The sequence below is a fragment of the Chiloscyllium punctatum genome, chromosome 4 (assembly GCF_047496795.1).
Source record: "Chiloscyllium punctatum isolate Juve2018m chromosome 4, sChiPun1.3, whole genome shotgun sequence".
Lineage (NCBI taxonomy): Eukaryota > Metazoa > Chordata > Chondrichthyes > Orectolobiformes > Hemiscylliidae > Chiloscyllium > Chiloscyllium punctatum.
In genome coordinates, this window is record NC_092742.1 from 80260470 (window position 1) to 80281576 (window position 21107).

General features: G+C 41.1%; 1 protein-coding gene across 9 annotated transcripts in view; it reads right to left on the bottom strand.

Moving 5' to 3' along the window:
* Positions 1-21107, bottom strand: part of LOC140476467 (alpha-(1,6)-fucosyltransferase) — a 741369-nt gene that overhangs the window by 392763 nt on the left and 327499 nt on the right. For 6 of the 9 annotated variants that reach the window (XM_072569145.1, XM_072569136.1, XM_072569135.1 and 3 more), the window contains one exon: positions 9266-9342. The exons of the other annotated variants lie outside the window; for them this stretch is intronic. The gene's annotated coding sequence lies outside the window, so the exon portion shown is untranslated. The remainder of the gene's footprint in view (positions 1-9265; positions 9343-21107) is intronic. 9 annotated transcript variants of the gene reach the window in all.

Genomic DNA, 21107 nt, shown 5'->3' on the forward strand with positions numbered 1-21107 from the left:
GTACAAAGGGACATTGATAGGATGTTGAGAAGTGGCAGATGGAGTTCAACCCAGAAAAGTGTGAAGTGATTCATTTTGGAAATTCAAATTTGAATGCAGATTACAGGGTTAAAGGCAGGATTTTTGGCAGTGTAGAGGAACAGAGGATCTTGGGGTCCACACACACACACACACACACACAGATCCCTCAAAGTTGATAGGGTTGTTAAGATGGTATATGAGGTGTTGGCTTTCATTAGCAAGGAGATCAAGTTTAAGAGTTAAGGTTATACTGCAGCTCAATAAATCCCTGGTTAGACCACACTTGAAATATTGTGTTCAGTTCTGGTTGCCTCATTTAAGGAAGGACCAACTATGGTGCAGAGGAGATTGACCTGGATGCTGCCTGGACTGGAGGACATGTGCTATGAAGGCAGGCTGAGGGAACTAGAGCTTTTTCTCATTGGAGTGAAGAAGGGTGGCAGGTGACTAGATAGTGGGTGTAGATAGAGTTGTAAGCCAAAGACTATTTCCCAGGGTGGAAAAGGCTTTCACAAGGGGGCATATGTTTAAGGTGATTGGAGGGAAGGCTTAGCAGCGATTTCAGAGGTAGATTCTTCACACAGACTGGTGGGTGCGTGGAATGCACTGCCAGCGGTGGTAGAGTCAGATACATTAGGGTCATTTAAGCGACACTTGGACAGGCACATGGATGATTGTAAAACGAGAGGTATGTAGGTTAGTTTGATCTGGGAGTAGGATAAAAGGTCGGCACAATGTCAAGGGCCTGTACTGTGCTGTAATGTTCTATGCTCTATGCAGACAAAATGCGAATGAATGAGTTGTACATTTGTAATGCTCTACACATTCTCCTAATATCTGAATTGCTAGTAACTCAAGTGTTTTATATTTGGTCATGGAATTTGGGCTTCATTACTGGTCCAGCACAGGCAGCACAGTAGCTCAGTGGTTAGCACTGCTGCCTCACAGTGCCAGGGACTCTGGTTTGATTCCAACCTTGTGTCAACTGTATGTTTGGAGTTTGCCGATTCTCCCAGTGTCTGCATGTGTTCGCTCCAGGTAATTTGGTTTCCCCTCAGTCTAACAATTAGGATACTCTTTGGGAGGGTCGGTGTGGACTTGACAAGCCGAAGGGCCTGTTTCATCACTGTAGGAATTCTAATTCTAAATTACCCTAAGGTTCATTCTAAGGTTAGCTGCCTTAGCCATGTTGATCCTGCAGGGTTATAGGGACAGGGTAGGGGGATGAGTTTGGGTGGAATGTTCTTCAGAAGGCCATTGTGGACTTGTTGGGCCAAATGGCCTGTTTCCACACTGTAGGGACTCTATGATTCTATGAATTATTGCCCATTCCTAGTTTTTCTTGACAAGGTGGTGCCCAGTTACCTTCCTGAACCACTTTAGGTAGATCTACAATTCCGTTAGGGAAGAAATTCCAAGTTTTGATACAATAACATCCACAATGCCATTCATGGTGGGTGTTCCAGGATTTTGACCCAGTAATCGGGATGGTGAGTGACTTGGAGGGGAACCTACATGCAGTGTTCCCATGTATCTGCTACCTTTGTCCTTCAAGGTGGGAGTGTTCGAGAGTTTGGACAGTGCTGTTGAAGGAGTGTCAGAAAGACTGCAAAAAACCCACATATTCTAGCCTTTCACGTGATTGGAATTGAGGTTTAATGTTCTCTTTGCAATCTAGTCTACAATGTATTTGATCTGAGATTATTTGTTACAGACACCAGGTCACTAGAACTATCCGATTCCCCAGCCACTGATGTTCCTCAACCCATTCCATTCACAATTATCCCAAATCTGCAAAACACTTTGCAAATGATGTGTGAACGACTTTCAAATAAAAGGATACATGAGGTTTTAAAACATTTATACTCAGAGAAACACTCTCACTACCTAATTGTGGGAACATAATAAGGTGTTAATAAAATAACAAGTCACTTTCAGGTGTCTGATTTCCAATAAACCTTCTGCTAAGCTAGGATGATCAAGTTTGTCTGAAATTCAGGAGCCCAATTCTTATTCTATAGAGAATAAAGCCACAAAATACAAATTGATGCCTGATCAGCAGAGTGAATTTCTGTTTCCACTAATGCTGTATCCTCAGCACATTCTTCAATTTCAATGCTTAATAAAATATTAACAGAAAGCTCAAATTATAGTCTTACTTTTGAAAACACATAACACTGTATAAGAGAAGACTAATTCCTTCATATGATCTGAATGCACAAACCATAACTAAGGTTCAGGCGACTTTATTTTAAATAGTCAAAAAACAACTCATTCTTTCAGTGACAAGCTGACCGTGAGAAGAAGTCATTGCAGTGGCTCAGTGAACAACACTGTCGACTCTTAAAGCTGCAATGGGACAGACATTCAAATAGAAAAATTAAGGATGACACTCTGGTGCAGTACTGATGGAGTACCACTCTGTTGGAGATATTGTCCTTCAAAGGAAACGTTCATATCAAACCCCCTGCCCTCCCTCCGGCATTTGTGCAAGACTCCATGGCACTCTTTTCTAAAGTAAAACTCCCATGCTTGATATTCATTCATCTGTCAACACCACTAGAGCATTTTATTTCAAATTGCATTCCCCAATATATCCTCCCTTATAGCTGGCCCAGGACCTCCACTAAATTTTGAGGCCACCCTTTGACATTTGTCAAGTAGACCACAACAACTTATTGGCAAACATTAACTGACTGCATTCCAAAGCTGCGCACTGAAGGCTTACGAATAAAGAAAATGTTTGCAGAGAAAATGCTGCTCTCATATCTGTTCTAATCTTGAGACAAGGAAAAGTCGCATAGCGTGGAATCAGTGTCCAATATCTTATGACTAGAAGATCAGGTTTGAATTTTTAAATTCCTTAGAAACCACTAACATTTTAAAATCAGTGACAATTAATGATGAAAGGAAGTACAGTTTAAAAGATACTATTCAGGTCATCAAAGCCATTCATGACACAGACTTTGAATAGTACTGTCCATGCGAATAATTTCCTTGCCTCAAAGATAAACCAAAGAAAAATCTTGATCAGCTTAGATCTTACAGTCTGACCTTGTGATGGCTCTTTCCAATACCTTGGCGTTTCCGGAACGATCAGGTTTCATACAGCAAACCATGTATCCACCTCACATCCAGTTTGCTTCCTGCGTAGATATTCACACAGCATTTCTTTTTCATACGTATTCATCAGTCCAGCAATTCAAAAAAGTGACCGACAGTCTTATTCCACATTTCCACTTCTTAATGGCCGAGAACTTCTAACCTCGAGTTAGACGTGTAAACCTACTATAACCTCCAATTGGACACTCCATGCAATTGAGATGACCCGCTCAAATTGGCCTAATCCATTCTTCTAAATGCACAGGACTACAGCCACTGTACTTAACAAGTTGCACTGCAGAAATCGGTCAAGCTTCCTTTGACAGATCCTTCCGTACCCTTGGCTTCTGCCACCTCGTAGAACAAACATACACCTGTTACAAGCTGTTCTCTACATTGCACACCATCTTGACTTACAACTTATATCTTCAGCATCAAAATTCCTACAACAAATGAACTACTGCAGTTCAAGGCAGGGCTCATCAGCACCTTCTTAGGAGCTGTTCACAATGAACAACAAATGCTGGCCTTGCCAGTGACACTTGCATTCATGAGCAAATAAAATAATTATTCACGAATGAAAAATACATCAAGGATGTAATCTGGAAATAGCAATCATTATACCAATGTAGTTATACTGTGAATGCTACAAGGACCCAGTGAAAGGCAAGCATGAGACAATATAAAAATCAAAGTAATAGAAATCAAAGAGCTGTGGACACTGGAAATTTGAAACAAAGAAACAAATTGCTGGAGAAACTCAGCAGGACTGGCAACATGTTTGCAGAGAAAAAAAGTTAACTTTTCAGGACTAGTTTGGGAAAAGGGTCATTGGACCCGAAACATTAACTATGTTTTCCCTCTACAGATGCTGTCAGCCATGCTGAGCTTCTCCAGCAATTTCTGTTTTTGTTGTGTGATAAACATCACGGTTCCTCAAGTGACAAATGGTCATCAGGCGACGAGCTCAAGGTAAGTGTTTCCTTTTTGGACGAACAGGTAAACTGACAGAATGAGCAAACGCAGAGCATAAACTCTGTTTTCAAGGAACATTACATATTGTGTGCCATGCAGGGAAGGAAACAGACAGAAGCTTGAAAGAAAATAAAAACAGCACAGAAATAAAGTGAAATCTGAAGTCATAAAATGATCCTCAACTATTAGTCTTCAAAGTATGTCCAACATCGTTAAGACAGTTAATGCCTGAAAATAATTTTATTCTATAAATCGTACAAGTGCATAACAAGTTTGTACTGATGCAAAAAGTATTGAAGCAATTACCGAAACACAATAACCTCTTCTCAGTAAATGCTAGTGGTTCCTCAGGGGAGTAGTTTTGTTATGCCCAGCCCTCTAGCTGTTATTGATCTGAATGCAGTAGGATAGCTCAGGACTCTGGGAATTGAAGATTAATTTCCTTGACACTACTGTGAGCAAAACCAGAAGAAAAATCACAGGCATAAGAAATATTGTGATTTGTAAAAAAAATTGCTCTGAGCTAAGGCGCATAGCATAACCATAAATCGCAACCTCTATAGAGAGCACCATAAACCATGTGACAAGCACAGAATTTGGTAAGAGTGGAAATTTGGTGCAGGACAAAGACTTTAACGCTTTTTCTGGTTTATATGAACTAGAGACAGTACATATTTACAACTAAGAACCTATTAACTAATATTTTATATATGTATAATTAAATAATTCCTAAAATAGCCATGGAAATTAATGACATTAAACTTTATTTAATTAAATACTTAAACTAAGATAGAGCTGGCTGTGCATAAAATAATCCGTGACTGCAGCACGTAGGAATTTATTAAGAGTCACATTCCTAGAAACCTCATCTCTAGTTAAGTGTCTCTAACTCAAGAAACCTGACCTCAGACATGTTGAGCTGGAATCTAAATTCATCAATTCTGTTACATGAGGGAGGATGAGAGTTACATGGACATAGCTCAGGAGGCAGGCACATGGCTTCATGGAGGTCAGCAGTTACTCCAAATAGAGTCTGTTGAAGCAACAGGTGAGACTGTGAGTTCTCCCTCCTCCAGATGTGCATCCAGCACCAATACAGGTGTTGTCCAGCCCTGCGGCTCTCCTCCTGTCTGTCTGTCCGTCCCAAAGCCCTGTCCAAAACATGGAGCTGCCATTGACACTTCTGTTGCTGAGCCGTTGCTTGGGTTCAGACAAGCCAATCGTCCTTGAGCTGTGGAATGACCTGGATCCCAACAACTCCTAACTCAGTCCTCTCAACCAATGCTTCTCCAACATCCTGGCTCCAATAACAAACTGATGAGTACAAAATAAACCCACAACATTTCTACTTTAAAGAGAAGATTTTCATATTTGTATGCAGCTTCTGTTGATCTTTAGTGCTCGGCCTTAAGTAAGTATAGGCTGAATCTTCTCTGTTTTTGAGTTTGTCCAAATTACGTGGAGTTCCTTGGAGGGTTCATGGTCATGAAGCCTGAAGAGTTCTCTCGTTCTATCTCAACAAACTCACCTTACTGATTCTTACAATGCCCTAAAAGGCACCTCTCAAGTCCATGTTCCATTCTATTTACTAAGTCCCCATTGCAACAAAAACTCACTACTCAGTGGGAATTTCAGAATTCACCAGCATCCCTTACACCTGCAGCATTTTTAAAAGCCCACTGTACACCCAGACTATCTGCATTAGTCCTGTACAGTTCCTGACATTTGCCCAGAACAAGGCAATCTTAGGGAAGTCAGCGCCCCACAATGCGAGTAGGAATCTGGTGATCCTGCTGGGCAGGGAGGTCCTGACCATGGAATAGCACACCTTGTCCAAAGCTGGTGTCCAGGTTAAAGCAATCTCAGTCATCTGGAGGATTGCCAACTCTGTCGGAAGGTCAATGAGCCTCTTCACTCCACCAGATTGTTACACAATCATCTTTTCAGTAACTCATTTATCTTATCTCTGTCACTCTATCCACCTCCCATCAATGCTCATGCTCTATCATACTCAATGCAACATCTTCCCAACTCCAGACACCACTAACCCTCGACAGTGCCTACTCACTTGCTTAAGACACAGCTCCACCTTGCACCAACAATAGCTTTGCACCTAATTTTACCTCCCAGATTACTTAATACACTGTAATTCCAGGAGGAAAACAGTCCACACAAAGGCAGAAAGCATCAAGGTGAGTGATGAACTGTGAGACATTTCACTCTTTACCCTTTATGAAAGATAACCAGAGCAAGCAAGGCCTGGTCTCAGAGGCTTTCCTTGACATACTGTGTTGTAACCCCCTGAGCAACTTATATCCTCTTTGACTTGACTGAGGCCTGCAGACAACTTCCTGTCTTAGTGTCTGTGCAATACAGTATGGTAAGACAACAATAATACAGCCTGATATCCCAGCTGAGGGTAAAGTGCAGAAAGTCAAGTTAAGGTGCAGGGATGCTACGCAAGCAAGTGAAGAGTTCAGAGATGTAGCCTGGTCCAGTGTTTGAGGTAGATGCATGGCCTGAGCACCCAATGTTCTTGTAGCATCATTACAATGATCATTGGTAGCACCAGTGCAGCCCAAAGTGAAGCGTAGAAGCAGAATTTACGTGAATGGGAGATGTGTCATGAGAGTTCTTACTGGCTGGCACATGTCAGAAGTCAATGTCCATTGGCATGGGCTGTGTGTGGCCATTGCCTATGGAGCAGCCCAGTGGTGTCGGTGTGCATTTCCAACATGGCAGTCATTTGGAACAAGTTGGAGACCCAATCGAATAGGTGCTCCGTCTGGTTTTTCTGGAGAGTTTTCCCCAATGTCTGTCTTATTTGGCAAGATTGGAGCATGATTATTAATGAAGCAAAGTTCTGACATCAAGGTAGTGTTGAACAAGCAATAATGGCCATCCAATGGCATCTCACCACTGCCTAGTGAGACTCACATCACACGGTTAGTTAAAAACATGGGGGGGGGGGAGAGAGATGATCGCAACACTGACATGGATGTGGGCACACTTGCTGCTCAATTTTGCACACATCTTGCCATAGCCCAGGTCACAGACCCAGATTCTGCCATATGTCCTGAATATTACTGCACGGCATTATGTGAGAGAGAGGAGAGAGAGAGAGAGAGCGCGCACGCATGCAAGACAGCAAGAGTTGAATTAATATAAGGGTTCAACCACAAACGTGTAGATTGGTGAAATAAACTCAAGTGGTTTCCTCCTGTTCCTATTACTCCTACATCAATTATCTACTAAAATATTGGAAATGACAAAGATGGCAGGTCAACTGAGCCGGCAATTTGGAGGTTGTGTGATGAAATCTCTTGGAATACCTCTAAGCAGAGTTGGATTCCAGGAGCATTGCTGGAAGCTACATGCAGTGCAAGACTCAACTATGCGATAGTCAACCACGCTTACACCTTGAGTTCAATCTGTCAATGTTTCAACTGAAAATGTACAAGCAATGAATGAGTTAACTACATACCAACTCCAGCTCATATGAAATCCACCATAAAACGTGATGTAAAGCAAGTGAGAGATCATCCACTCCTGGGCAGGAGGTTTCACACAACCCTGCAATCTGACAGCACAGTGCAATGTTTTGCATTTTCCTCTGACTCATCCACTTTTTTCAGCAGCCTTTAACACAAGTCTTGAACCTATCCAATCTCAGCAGCAGAATTATTTAATGCACCACTGCCTGGGCTCTCTCCACTTTATCTTTCCCTCCTCCGTCTGACAGCTGTACACTTTGTGTAATTACCACTTCTGAGAGAGAGCTCTCACTGACCATCACAGGGGGAGAAGAACATTAAGAATTCACAGGTCAGCATCCCGTTACCATCAAAAATTCACAACGGACTCCCGAGTGTGCTAAAACCTGCAAATGGAGATGTACAAAACAGAATCTTGGGAAGGCCCATCAAACCACACACCAATCACGCCATGGTTAGGTAATTCTTCTGCTTAAAACAAGAGCAGTAATAAGTTACCCCTTCATTTTACAGAAGTGTACTGGAATTGAATAGCGATTGAAGTACAATGCCTTTGTTGTTACACACTGGATTGTCAACGTCACGATTTCATGGCCAAGTATCTTAAGCTCGAGCAAAGTGTGCCCCTTTCTGCCATCAGCATAAGCAGCAAAGAAAAAGAATGTTGAATAACCTTTGACCAGATGCTCACTGGATTTGTTGTGAGAAAGCCTGTTAAAGAATGGACCAACAGAGTGTTTTTATACTGCTAGCCAGCAGTCTCTCTATTCCTGATGAAGGGCCCGAGACGTTGATTTTCCTGCTCCTCGGATGCTGCCTGACCTGCTGTGCTTTTCCAGCACCACTCTAATCTAGACGCTAGTTTCCAGCATCTGCACTCCTTGTTTTCACCGATGTATTGATGCTGTCAACTCAACATGATCTAAAGCCAAGACATAAGATGTGCTACACGTCTGATGGCAAAAGTATCACCTATCTAGAGATTAAGTTCAAAATTCAAACGCGGCCTAAATCACTGTTAAATCTAAAATGTGCCCATATAATTGAACAGCGAATGACAGTGTACCAATAGAAAACTAGAGTTGTATTTAAATCAGAATGCAAGGGCAAATCCAACAGATTCTGTATTGAACATTCCCTTCACAGTGACATGGTGACTGGTTCCCAAGCGGAGAAACTGGACAGACAATTGCATCCAACCTAATGTCAATGTTCTCTTGAGCTGGCCAGGAGGTTCAAGAAAGCAAATGGGGAGGCTGGGGATGGTCAGCCCTCCAACCCGGGGAGATTTTAGGCTCCACGAGTTACAGTTGAGAGGTGGTTGTGTTGGGTGAGTATAGGAGATGCCTCTGCAAATTGCATTCACCCAATTTGTTGAAGGTGCTGTCAATGTTGTAACTGAAATCGTACAAGCAATGAATGAGTTAACTTCATACCAACTCCAGCTCATATGAAATCCACCATAAAACCTGATGTAAAGCAAGTGAAACAGAATATGCGTGTTACATACTGAAGCTAAATGCTTTTTATCTCGGTTCTGTTGCCTTTTTAACATGAGCCATTTACAATGGCTGGATGTTGGAAAGCTGCACCACAATAATTCCATTGAAGCAGCTACTATCAACAGAAAGCATTTCAGTTTATCCCACCTCCCTTTGGAGAGAACACAATACCTTTTGTCTTGGGGTATTTTCTTATCTTCAAACACCAAACGTACAAGGCTACTCCAGGCAGACCAGTTGTTCTTTGACTGCAAAAGAGAAGGACTCCATTACATATTAATACAGATGACAAAAGATAACAGTGGGCAACAAGAACTACAACTCCAGCAAACAAACAGGAAAAATCATTTGAAGTAACTTAGATGTGGAGAAGCCGGTGTTGGACTGGGGTGGACGAAGTTAAAATCACACAACACTAGGTCATAGTCCAAGTTTATGAGGAAGCATTGGCTTTCAAAGTGGTGGTTGTGGAGTAGGACCATAAGACACAGAATTTATAGGAAAAGATTACAGTGTCATGTAAGTAGAATGATATATTTAACAAACGTAGATTGTTAAGTCTTTCATCTTTTAGAATGGGTTACAGGTTTCAGATCAATAATATGTAAATCCCAGAACTTCTTTGAAGTCACATTCTCAAGATAACTTAAGATTTTATGTTTAAAAAACAGTGACATCTCAGTCCAGACAATGTCATAAAGGTGTGAGGTCAGAGTCTGTCTATATCCCGATCTGGACACAGATGGTTATACTTCCAAAGTAGAATGGACAAACTATTATATGAATTGATTGTCTGCATTGACTGCATACTGGTTGAACTAACTTGCATTATGAGAAGAGAGAATGTCAAAACTGGTGCAAAACATTATTTAAAGTTCTGAAGAGAACTCTAATTCCTCGTCTTCTCCAGTTTCTTCAGCTTCAATCCTCATAATTTTATCACTTCTGTTACAATTTTTCAATTGTGTGGGGGACAGATATTGAATTCAAGAGCCAACTTCAGCTGAGAAACTGTGGTAATTAAAGCACGGAAAAAATAACTTGGATTTGCTTCAGAATAATTCCATGCAATTAACAAAGGGATCCCAGTGGATTGTTGGAAAAGGTGAAGGAAGGAGATGCCAAAAACACAACAATAAAACTCCACATCTGGCTTTTCTGGGCCTGCACTCACGTTTTGTTGAACTGGTGTCCTGGAATGAGAATTGAATGAAAAGAAATAACATGGTCAAGTGCACCATCCCCAAGGAGCTGCAGGAGTCATGGATTGCACCATGGCCCACATTCAGCAAAATATATTCCACAAGTGAGACTTAGTGCCTTATCTTCCCTCTACACTTCTGGAGCTGGACGGCAAGGAGGTCATCCCACTATGTCTGCCATTTCTAATCACAACCCTCCTCCTCCTAATGGCCAACACTGGTCTGAGACACCTATTGGCTCTCTCCAGCAGAAAGGAGGTAATACCAATATGAAAATTAGAGCACGTAGCCATTGCAAAGGGAATCGTAAAAACTAATAAAACTCCATTAGGTTTGAATTCTGAGGACTGCCAATTCAGTTTAATAATTAAACCTATTTATTTACCTTGTTTCTTGGTTAGAACTCTCACAGCCGAAGCAGAAATTATTTTCACTGCATTAGCACTGCAATGACCCACAGCGGCTTTAGGGATGAGCTTAATAACTCGACTCTGAACCAGTTGGTTTGAATTCCTGATATGGTTTCTTTTTTTTAAAAACTATGTCTTTCAGAAAATGGTCATTCAATCTCTTATGTTGGCATTTGCTGCACATGCCTTGGGTTTCTCGTAGCCACTAGCATAATATACCAGTGACCTTTCAAACCTCATTTTTAAACAGAAATAACAAGTATTTGTCAGACCACCGACTTGGGAAAATCACAAGGAAAAGAAAAATTCATGTGCCTTGCAGCAAAACGATGAACAACCACAGCAGCCCTTCACCCTCCACTGGCAAAAAAACTTGACAAATGAATCCTTTCTTCATAAAACAAATGCTTCTATGAGTTACTTAAAATGGTACAAACCACCCCCGAACCCCCGCTTTCCAGAAAGAAATTTATCATTCCAAACGATTCCACAGAATATCACTTTCACCTTGTGAAGAACGAAAATCAACAAGCTAACACCCAAACCGGAACACACCATTCACAAATCCCTGGGCTTCAGAAATAATCATGACTAGGATATAATATGGCATTGGCTGCAAAGGTATCTTGACAAGATGTGCAAGGTTGAATCATGAATATTGGAGATTAATTTCAGGAAAGCAGAAAGCAAATTAAAAGAGAGCAAAATCTTGTACCTTCCCACGTGGCAAGTATGTGGTAGAGTGTGTTTAATCAGGTCAAGGTTGGGACCACTGCCAACTACATCTATAGTTAGAATCACATTGAGAATCATCCCCTTGTGCCTTTACTGCACTTAATCCCCACATCACTCATTTGTGTCAAGGTTGCTCTTCAGTATGAGGCTTCTGATTATCGAGCTGTTCTTGACATGGAACCGGTGTTCTCAGGATGTCTGATCCGAGAGTAGGCCCATCATCAGTCTGCCAAATGCCTGATTAGAAGATGAGGTGGGCCTTCCTGAGAAGAGAGTCACGCCAGGGTCTCACTGACTCTGTAACAGAGACCTCAGTCACTTCCACAAGATTCTCTGGAGGGCAGCACAGTAGCTCAGTGCTGCCTCATAGTGCCAGGGACCCAGGTTCAAGTCCAGCCTTGGGCGACTGTGTGGAGTTTGCACATTCTCCCAATGTCTGTGTGGGTTTCCTCCGGATGCTCCGGTTTACTCCCTCAGGCCTAAGATGTGCAGGTCAGGTGAACTGGCCATGCTAAATTGCTCACAGTGTACAAGGGAAATGTAAAGTAACAGGGGTAGGGGAATGGGTCTGGTTGGGATACTCTTTGAAGAGTCAGTATGGACATGTTGGGCCAAAAGGCCTGTTTCCCCACTGTAAGAATTCTATGAAATTACCCACAGAATAATGATGAAAACAACAGCTGGTTTGGAGTGCGAGGAGGACATTGCTAACTCGAAATACACATTTTGTCATCTCAAGTAAATTTCTTTTTCAAAAGATAAAACGAAGCTCATTATAAATGCAGCTTCTCAATTCAGAAGACATATGTTCTTGTTTTAAAAGTCAAACTTATCAAATCCAGTTTTTTTTTCAGAATAAAGATGATATCTTGCTGCTAAGACCACTGCGATGTACAACTTATATTGACATCGTAATTTAAGACCCTAACTTTAGTTTCATAGTAAACAGTGCTTCTGGAATTTAATTAACTTCATTGGGTTTGGCCACATCTTGAATTCTTCACGACAAAGGTGTTTTAAGAGGGATTGAGCATAGTCCACCACCATTACTCATCACCATCAGTGAAGGGTATTATACAACTTGTAAGTAAAAATTCAAACATTAGCTGAAAGGTTCACTTGTCAATATTTCTAACTTTTACTGTATAAAGTGACTCAACAAATGCAATTGGGTGAACACAGTGTTATTGAGTCAGCAATATATACTGTCAACTATGGAAATAAACAGCTTCTCCCCAGAATTATAGGTCTCACAACAAACAGTTCACAATTGCCTCCAGTTTCCAGTGGGTTGCTTGAAGCAGATACGAACAAAGAAATATTTAATAATTGAGCCTAAATCATTGATGTCTTTGATACATTACATGTGCAAAAACATTTAACGATTGTTTCAGCAGCTTTTTGTCCTGTTTGGTGAATCAAGTTGCCTGAAGTGTCCAGAAATCCAACACTGCAGATAAATCTCTCAAATTAAACAATTAAAATACATACACAAGTAGAAATTACCTTTGTCCAATGTGAAATATGCATTCGATCCCTCATGGGAAAGAATCACATTTAACAAATCTGAGACACTTTGGATATAACTTATTAACAATCAAGACCTTGGAACATGTAAATTGTGTTGAGGAACTGCTAGATCTGAACAAGCTCTGCAGCTTCCACACATATTCCTGTTGTGCTGTTCCTTTCCCTGGCTTGGGAGATCCTGCACATTAAAGGATTAGCTTGCAATCTTTGCTGGGACAAGTTTCAATAACCAATGATAATCGTAGCTCTTCAAGTCCCAGCAATGAGACAGATTGAATTGCTTGTGATTAATAGCACCATCAATGTCTACGCATTGGCGAGAGACAGTATTACATTTCTGACCCTGAACCAGAGATTGATTATGTTCCAGTCTCCTATCACCAAGCTTGTCAACTTGAAATCTATAATATCCCAAGAGGACCGATCTCAATTTACTTTCTAAAGCCCTTGGACTTCATATGCATTCCAAAACTTGAACCAATTGTAAACTTGCAGAAAAACAGCTTTTAACCTCCCATTTTCAAATCTCCTTCAATTTACAGGATCCAAACAGCAAGTTGCATTAATATAACAGTTTTTATGTAGCAAAGCTTTCATGTCAATTGGCAGGGACATGATAAAACAATGGCAACAAGCCACAAATATCTTGAACTGCTGACCATAAACGGAGTCACAGAAGAGCATCTCATAGAACAAGAGACAAGCAGAGAGGTTCAGGAGTGGAATTCCATAGCTTAGGGCCCTGGCAGCTGATGATAAACTGCCAATGTTTGAGCTTGAGAAATCAGGGATGTAAACTTGCCAGGAATTAGGGGAGTCGAAAGATTTGGATGGTGGAGAGCTGTAGGAGGTTAGAGAAAAAAGGCTGTAAAGGGATTTGAATACAAACAGAAGAATCTTAAAACATTGTCAGTCAAGCGGCCATTGTCAGTCAGCAGGTCCTGATGACAGCAAGGATACAGGCAGCAGCAGTAGCAAACTATTAGATCAGCTTTCTTATGAAAAGTAGAAGGTAACACACGAATACGAACAGGTACTGCTAACATTCAGATAATTAGTTCTGAGCTGAACTCACAAAATGGTTATATCTCTTCCAAAAGTCAGGTGATTCCATACTGTACATGTGGAGATTAATGAAGTTAATTAAAACTTTCTCTCAACTTCTTATAAAAAGGAATTCATAACTGAAGCGGTTGAAGCTTTGTAGCAAGATGCCAGTAACTGTCAGCTGGAAACATTTCTGAAGTAAGACCGCCTGTTATAAGAGACCCAGAATTAATGAGACATTTTCTTTTCTGGGATGTAAAGAAATTGCTTCCTTCATGTAAAATATATAAAGCAGATACGCCTTTGAGTATGCCTAGCTGGCAGATTATAGATTCACACAGGCAATTAAAATGGTTTTAGGCTATCAATTGCTGATGTTTTGTACTTCTGCAACCGAAGTTAGAGTCAGAGTCATAGAGATGTACACCATGGAAACAGATACTTCGGTCCAACCCGTCCATGCCGACCAGATATCCCAACCCAATCTAGTCCCACCTGCCAGCACCCAGCCCATATCCCTCCAAACCCTTCCTATTCATATATCCATCCAAATGCCTCTTAAATGTTGCAATTGTACCAGCCTCCACCACTTCCTCTGGCAGCTCATTCCATACACGTACCACCCTCTCTGTGAAAAGGTTGCCCCTTAGGTCTCATTTATATCTTTCACCTCTCACTCTAAATCTATGCCCTTTAGTTCTGGACTGCCCAACCCCAGGGAAAAGGCTTTGCCTATTTACCCTATCCATGCCCCTCATAATTATGTAAATCTCTATAAGGTCACTCCTCAGCCTCCGATGCTCCAGGGAAAACAGCCCCAGCCTGTTCAACCTCTCCCTATAGCTCAAATCCTCCAACCCTGGCAACATCCTTGTCAATCTTTTCTGAACCCTTTCAAGTTACACAACATCTTTCCAATAGGAGGGAGACCAGAATTGCACACAATATTCCAACAGTGGTCTAACCAATATCCTGTACAGCTGCAACATGACCTTCCAACTCCTGTACTCAGTACTCTGACCAATAAAGGAAAGCATACCAAACGCCTTCTTCACTATCCTATCTATCTGCGACTCCACTTTCAAGGAGCTATGAACCTGCACTCCAAGGTCTGTTGGTTCAGCAACACTCTCTAGGACCTTACCATTAAGTGTATATGTCCTGCTAAGATTTGCTTTCCCAAAAATGCAGCACCTCGCATTTATCTGAATTAAACTCCATCTGCCACTCCTCAGCCCACTGGCCCATCTGGTCCAGATCCTGTTGTAATGGGAGGTAACCTTCCTCGCTGTCCACTACACCTCCAATTTTGGTGTCATCTACAAACGTACTAACTGTACCTCTTATACTCGCATCCAAATCATTTATGTAAGTGACAAAAAGTAGAGGACCCAGCACCAATCCTTGTGGCACTCCACTGGTCACAGGTCTCCAGTCTGAAAAACAACCCTCCACCACCACCGTCTTCTACCTTTGAGCCAGTTCTGTACCCAAATGGCTAGTTCTCCCTGTATTCCATGAGATCTAACCTTGCTAACCAGTCTCCCATGGGAAACCTTGTCGAACGCCTTACTGTAGTCCATATAGATCTACTGTTCTGCCCTCATCAATCCTCTTTGTTACTTCTTCAAAAAACTCAATCAAGTTGTGAGACAGGATTTCCCACGCAGAAGCCATGTTGACTGTCCATAATTAGTCCTTGCCTTTCCAAATACATGTACATCCTGTCCCTCAGGATTCCTTCCAACAACTTGCCCACCATGAGGTCAGACTCACCGGTCTATAGTTCCCTGGCTTGTCTTTACCACAATTCTTAAATAGTGGCACCATGTTAGCCAACCTCCAGTCTTCCAGCACCTCATCTGTGACTATCGATGATACAAATATCTCAGCAAGAGGCCCAGCAATCACTTCTCTAGCTTCCCACAGAGTTCTTGGGTACACCTGATCAGGTCCTGGGGATTTATCCAGCTTTATATGTTTCAAGACATCCAGCACTTCCTCCTCTGTAATATGGACTTGTTGCAAGGTGTCACCATCTATTTCGCTACTTTCTATATCTTCCATATCCTTTTCCACAGTAAATACTGATGCAAAATATTTGTTTAGTAACTCCCCCATTTTCTGTGGCTCCACACAAAATGATGATCTTTGAGGGGGCCTATTTTATCCCTCGTTACCCTTTTGTCCTAAATGTATTTGTAAAAACCCTTTGGATTCTCCTTAATTCTATTTGCCAAAGCTATTTCATTTCCTGTTTTGCCCTCCTGATGTCCCTTTTAATTATATGCCTACTGCCTTTATATGCTAAGGATTCACTCGATCTATCCTGGCTATGTCTTATATATGCTTCCTTCTTTTTCTTAACCAAACCCGCAATTTCTTTAAGTCATCCAACATTCCCTATACCTACCAGCCTTCCCTTTCACCCTGACAGGAATATACTTTCTTTGGATTCTCGTTATCTCATTTCTGAAGGCTTCCCACTTTCCAGCCGTCCCTTTACCTGCGAACATCTGTCCCAAACAGCTTTTGAATGTTCTTGCCTAATACCATCAAAATTGGTCTTCCTCCAATTTAGAACATCAACTTTTAGATCTGGTCTGTCCTTTTCCATCACTATTTTAAATCTAATTGAATTATGGTCACTGGCCCCAAAGTGCTCCCCCACTGACACCTCAGTCACATGCCCAAGAGTAGGTCAAGTTTTGCACCTTCTCTAGTAGGTACATCCACATACTGAATCGGAAAATTGTCTTGTACACATTTAACAAATTCCTCTCCATTCAAATCCTTAACAGTATGGCAGTCCCAGTCTATGTTTGGAAAGTTAAAATCCCCTACCATAACTACCCTATTATTCTTACAGATAGGTGAGATCTCCTTACAAGTTTGTTTCTCAATTTCCTTCTAAATGTAGTTTAATTTATTCGTCCTACCTTGTCCTTGCCTGCCCTGACTGTTTGACTCGCTTCTGTTCTCAACTGTACCAGTCTCAGATTGAGCCCTTTCCTCACCATCTCCCTGATTCCCATCCCTCCACCTTACTAGTTTAAATCCTCCTGTGCAGTTCTAGCAAATCTCCCTGCCATTATATTAGTCCCCTTCAATTTAGGTGCAATCCGTCCTTCTTGTACAGGTCACTTCTACCCCAAGAGATTCCAATGATCGAAAAATGTGAATCCTTCTCCCATACACCAGCTCCTCAGCCATGCATTCATCTGCTCTATCCTCCTATTCCTTCCCTCACTAGCTCGTAGCACCAGGAGTAATCCAGATAGAACCACTCTCCAGGACCTACTTTTTAAATTCTTGCCTAACTGTCTGTAATCTCCCTTCAGAATCTCAACCTTTTCCCTTCCTATGTCATTGGTTCCAATGTATACAATGACCTTTTACTGTCACCTCTTCCCCTTGAGAACATTCTGCACCCTCTCTGAGACATCCTTGATCCTGGCACCAAGAAAGCAACACACCATTCTGATTTTTCACTGCTGATCACAGAAATGTCTATCTGTACCTCAGACTAGAGAATCCCCTAACACAATTGATCTCTTGGAACCTGACGTACCCCTCATTATACTAGAGCCAGTCTCAATACCAGAAACCTGGCTGTTTGTGCTACGTTCCCCTGACAATCCATCACCCCTTACATTTTCCAAAACAGCATACTTATTTGAAATGGGGATAGCTACAGAAAGCTCCTACACTAGCTGCCTACCTCTCTTACCTTTCCTGGAGTTAACCCAGCCCTGTGACTGTGTCCGAGACTTTCCCACCTTCCTATAACTGCCATCCATCACATATTGTTGCTGTTGCAAATGCCTGGTCTTGAAGTCAGTCTTAAAAGTGAGAATCTTAGAACTACCTCTAAGAACGAATATCATGCCACTGGTCAAAAGTTTCCCTTACATCAAATGAAGACAAAGGGAGAATTCAAGGAACAATATTTCAAAGTAATTTTATTAATTCGGAGCAGTTTTTTTTGAATAACTGTCATTGTCCATTTACTTCTTTGGAATATAATGACATGAATCAGAAAGTTCAGCAGGTAATAGGGAAAATTAGTTAGTTCCAAAGGAAATCGGGGAAAAAGGCAGTCCTGCTGAAACTTTAGAAGACAAAAGTTCGATCAATCCTAGAAAAGTGTGGATCCCCATATCTAAAGGGAGATGCACTGACATTGCAGGATGTGCAGAGTGCGCTCATGAGGTTAATACCAGGTATGGAGGGACTTTCTTATGAGGAGAGGTTGAGTAAGTTTGGCTTGTAGTCACTTGAGTTTATTACAATGACCTTATTGAAACATACAAGATTCTTAGAGTACTTAACAGGACATTATGTTGAAATGTCGCTTCCACATCTTTGCCAATGGGGCTATAGAGGCTGGGTATTAAGCATACTCGAGGCTGAGACAGAGAGATTATTAATCAGTAAGAAAATGAAAGATACAGGGGAAGAAGGCAACAAAGTGGAGTTGAAGACTTTCAGATCATCCATGATCTCTTAGAATGGCACAGGAGATGCAATGGCATACTTCTGCTCTGATGTCTTATTATTTTTTGGTCTAAATAACTTTTTATTAAACAGACCCCAAAATGAGAGTACAATTTTGGTATCTCTGTTCCTCACAGCTTTCTCTTTGTACCCTGTAGTATATTATATTAGTTTCTGAAACCTCTTTCCTTCTCACTCTTCGTGCTTCCTCTATACTGGCTTTTGAGAAGGAGATTGCCTCATGACATTGCCCCAATCTCCCCCACTTGAGTTTGGAACTGTCTTCCCACCTTTAAAAAGGTGAGGTGGCATGGTGAATCAGTGGTTAGCACCGTTGCCTCACAGTGCCAGGGACCTGGGTTCGATTCCTGTCTTGGGCAACTGTCTGTGTTGAGTTTGCACATTCTCCCAGTGACTGCGTGGGTTTTCTCCAGGTGCTCCAGTTTCATCCCATAATCCAAAGATGCGCAGGTCAGGTGAATTGGCCATGAGAAACTGCCCATAGTGTAAGGTGCATTAGTCAGAGGAAAATATCGGGGAGGAGAACGGGTCTGGGTGGGTTATTCTTCGGAGTGTCGGTATGGACTTGTTGGGCTGAAGGGTCTGTTTCCATACTGTACGGAATCTAATCGAAGCTAAAACAAAACTTCGTAAAACGTCTTACTTGAGCTACTGATGAACAGTGAGATGTTTTCCAACAAGCCAAATATCCTTCTCATCTCTTTCATCTTCTCTATGGTCATATTTGCATCAACATTCTTCCAGGCATTCCAAACTTGCTCTGATCATTAACTAAACATTATTTGATTGGCTATCGTCACAGAATTGGAAACGTTTTGTTAGGTGAATAAACTTATCCTTATTTACCTGCAAGAATTATTCTGCTTGTTCTCTACTGTGCAAATTTAGTCTCAACTTCTCACAAAATATTTATCCAAGTGTTACAACATGGGGTAAACCCTTCTGCTTAACTTAAAACCAGCAACACAGAAAAGATTTATCCCATGTAGTAGTCTGTAAAAATTCGAATGGCCAAGGACTATTTAAAGTAAAAATTAACAACTTTAGTTCTTAACGTATAACAGAGAATAATTGACTAACAACTATTTACAATTCCTTCCTCTTACCTGTCTGTTACCTTCCTTTCTCTAATACTGGTCCGATAAAACTCTCATTTAAGATTTACAAAACAAGATTTCTTATCTCAAAACCAGGCAGCTTTCAGTTCTTCGATTTGATCTTCCAGTGTCTTCTTTTCTTCTTCTCAGGGATTATGCTTCACAGGTTACTGGTCGAAAAGGTACTTTTAAGAGAGCTATTTTTCAGGCAGTCTGTATACATGCTGAGGCTTGGCAGTTCTCCTCTCAACTGTTAAATTTCCCCCTGGACGTATATAATCAGATGCTCTGGGGTGTCGTTGGCTTTTAAGATTGTCCATATGCTCAATTCAAACTTGATTGGAAATTGGTACTTTTCTGGGGAATATTTTAAACTGATTGGCCTAATTCAAATCTGTTTTTGTTGTTTCCAGGCAACGAGCTACTCCAGTAGCTGGAGGAAATGTTACATTGTGTCTTATTCAGAACACTTGCTGATGTCACTGTTAGCCTTTAACTTTCTTAAAGGTATAGTTCACCAACATCTTCATAACACAACTAACAGTGAATAAAGATCTGTTGCTAGCTTCCAGAAGATGCCAAACTTAAGCAGGCCACACATTCTTTGAAAAAGACTTGGCTGATATTTTTGTTGTCTGACCTAAATTAAGAACACTGAAGATAGTCAACTTGCCTCTCGTCCCTTTCCAGTGATTAAACTAACATATGAAAGGTGACCAGCTGAAAATGATAAAGAAAATTTAATTCCTACTTGCCTGTTATCTGGAAGTGTGCCAAGCTGCATCCAGAACGGAGGTTAATATATTTCTTTAAAATCATTCACTTCTCAGCTCAATATATTTTCTGAATTTTTTTTAACTGAATGTTCACAGGATTGAAAGTATACCAAGGTTTATTCGGAATCTGCTGCAAGATTCTCAAATAAAAATTGCACGAATGTCCCTCATTAACCCTCAACTGTCATTTTTACAACGGATGCCACACAGTAACATTGCTTCTTTGATGATGTTCATCTATGTCCCCATGAAAGATGCATTGTTCCACTTTTTAAAAACACATCATACATATTAAGTGAACTGGAGAATGAATACAGCAGGAAATAGCGATGGTATTCAGGAGTCAAATCTTTGCAGTGACCCAGAGTAACTGGGCATTAAATTCCCATCTTGACCATTCTCAATGTAATCTTAATTTTCTATCACATCATCTGCTGTGGACTAATGGCTGAACACACGATGCATTTCGAGCATTTAGGTATGTTCCATTGTGATACTGTATAGCAGAGCTTCACAAGGATATAATTGAACCACCATTGTGCAGTGGATATTCCTAGCTGCTCTAAACATGGTCATGACATTTTGTTCATCAATTTTATTTGAGTTCTGATCTTTACTTCAGCTCAGATGAGAGAACATTGGGTATGCTCAAGATTTGAGATGGGATTAATATACAGTGAGATATCAAGCATGAATGA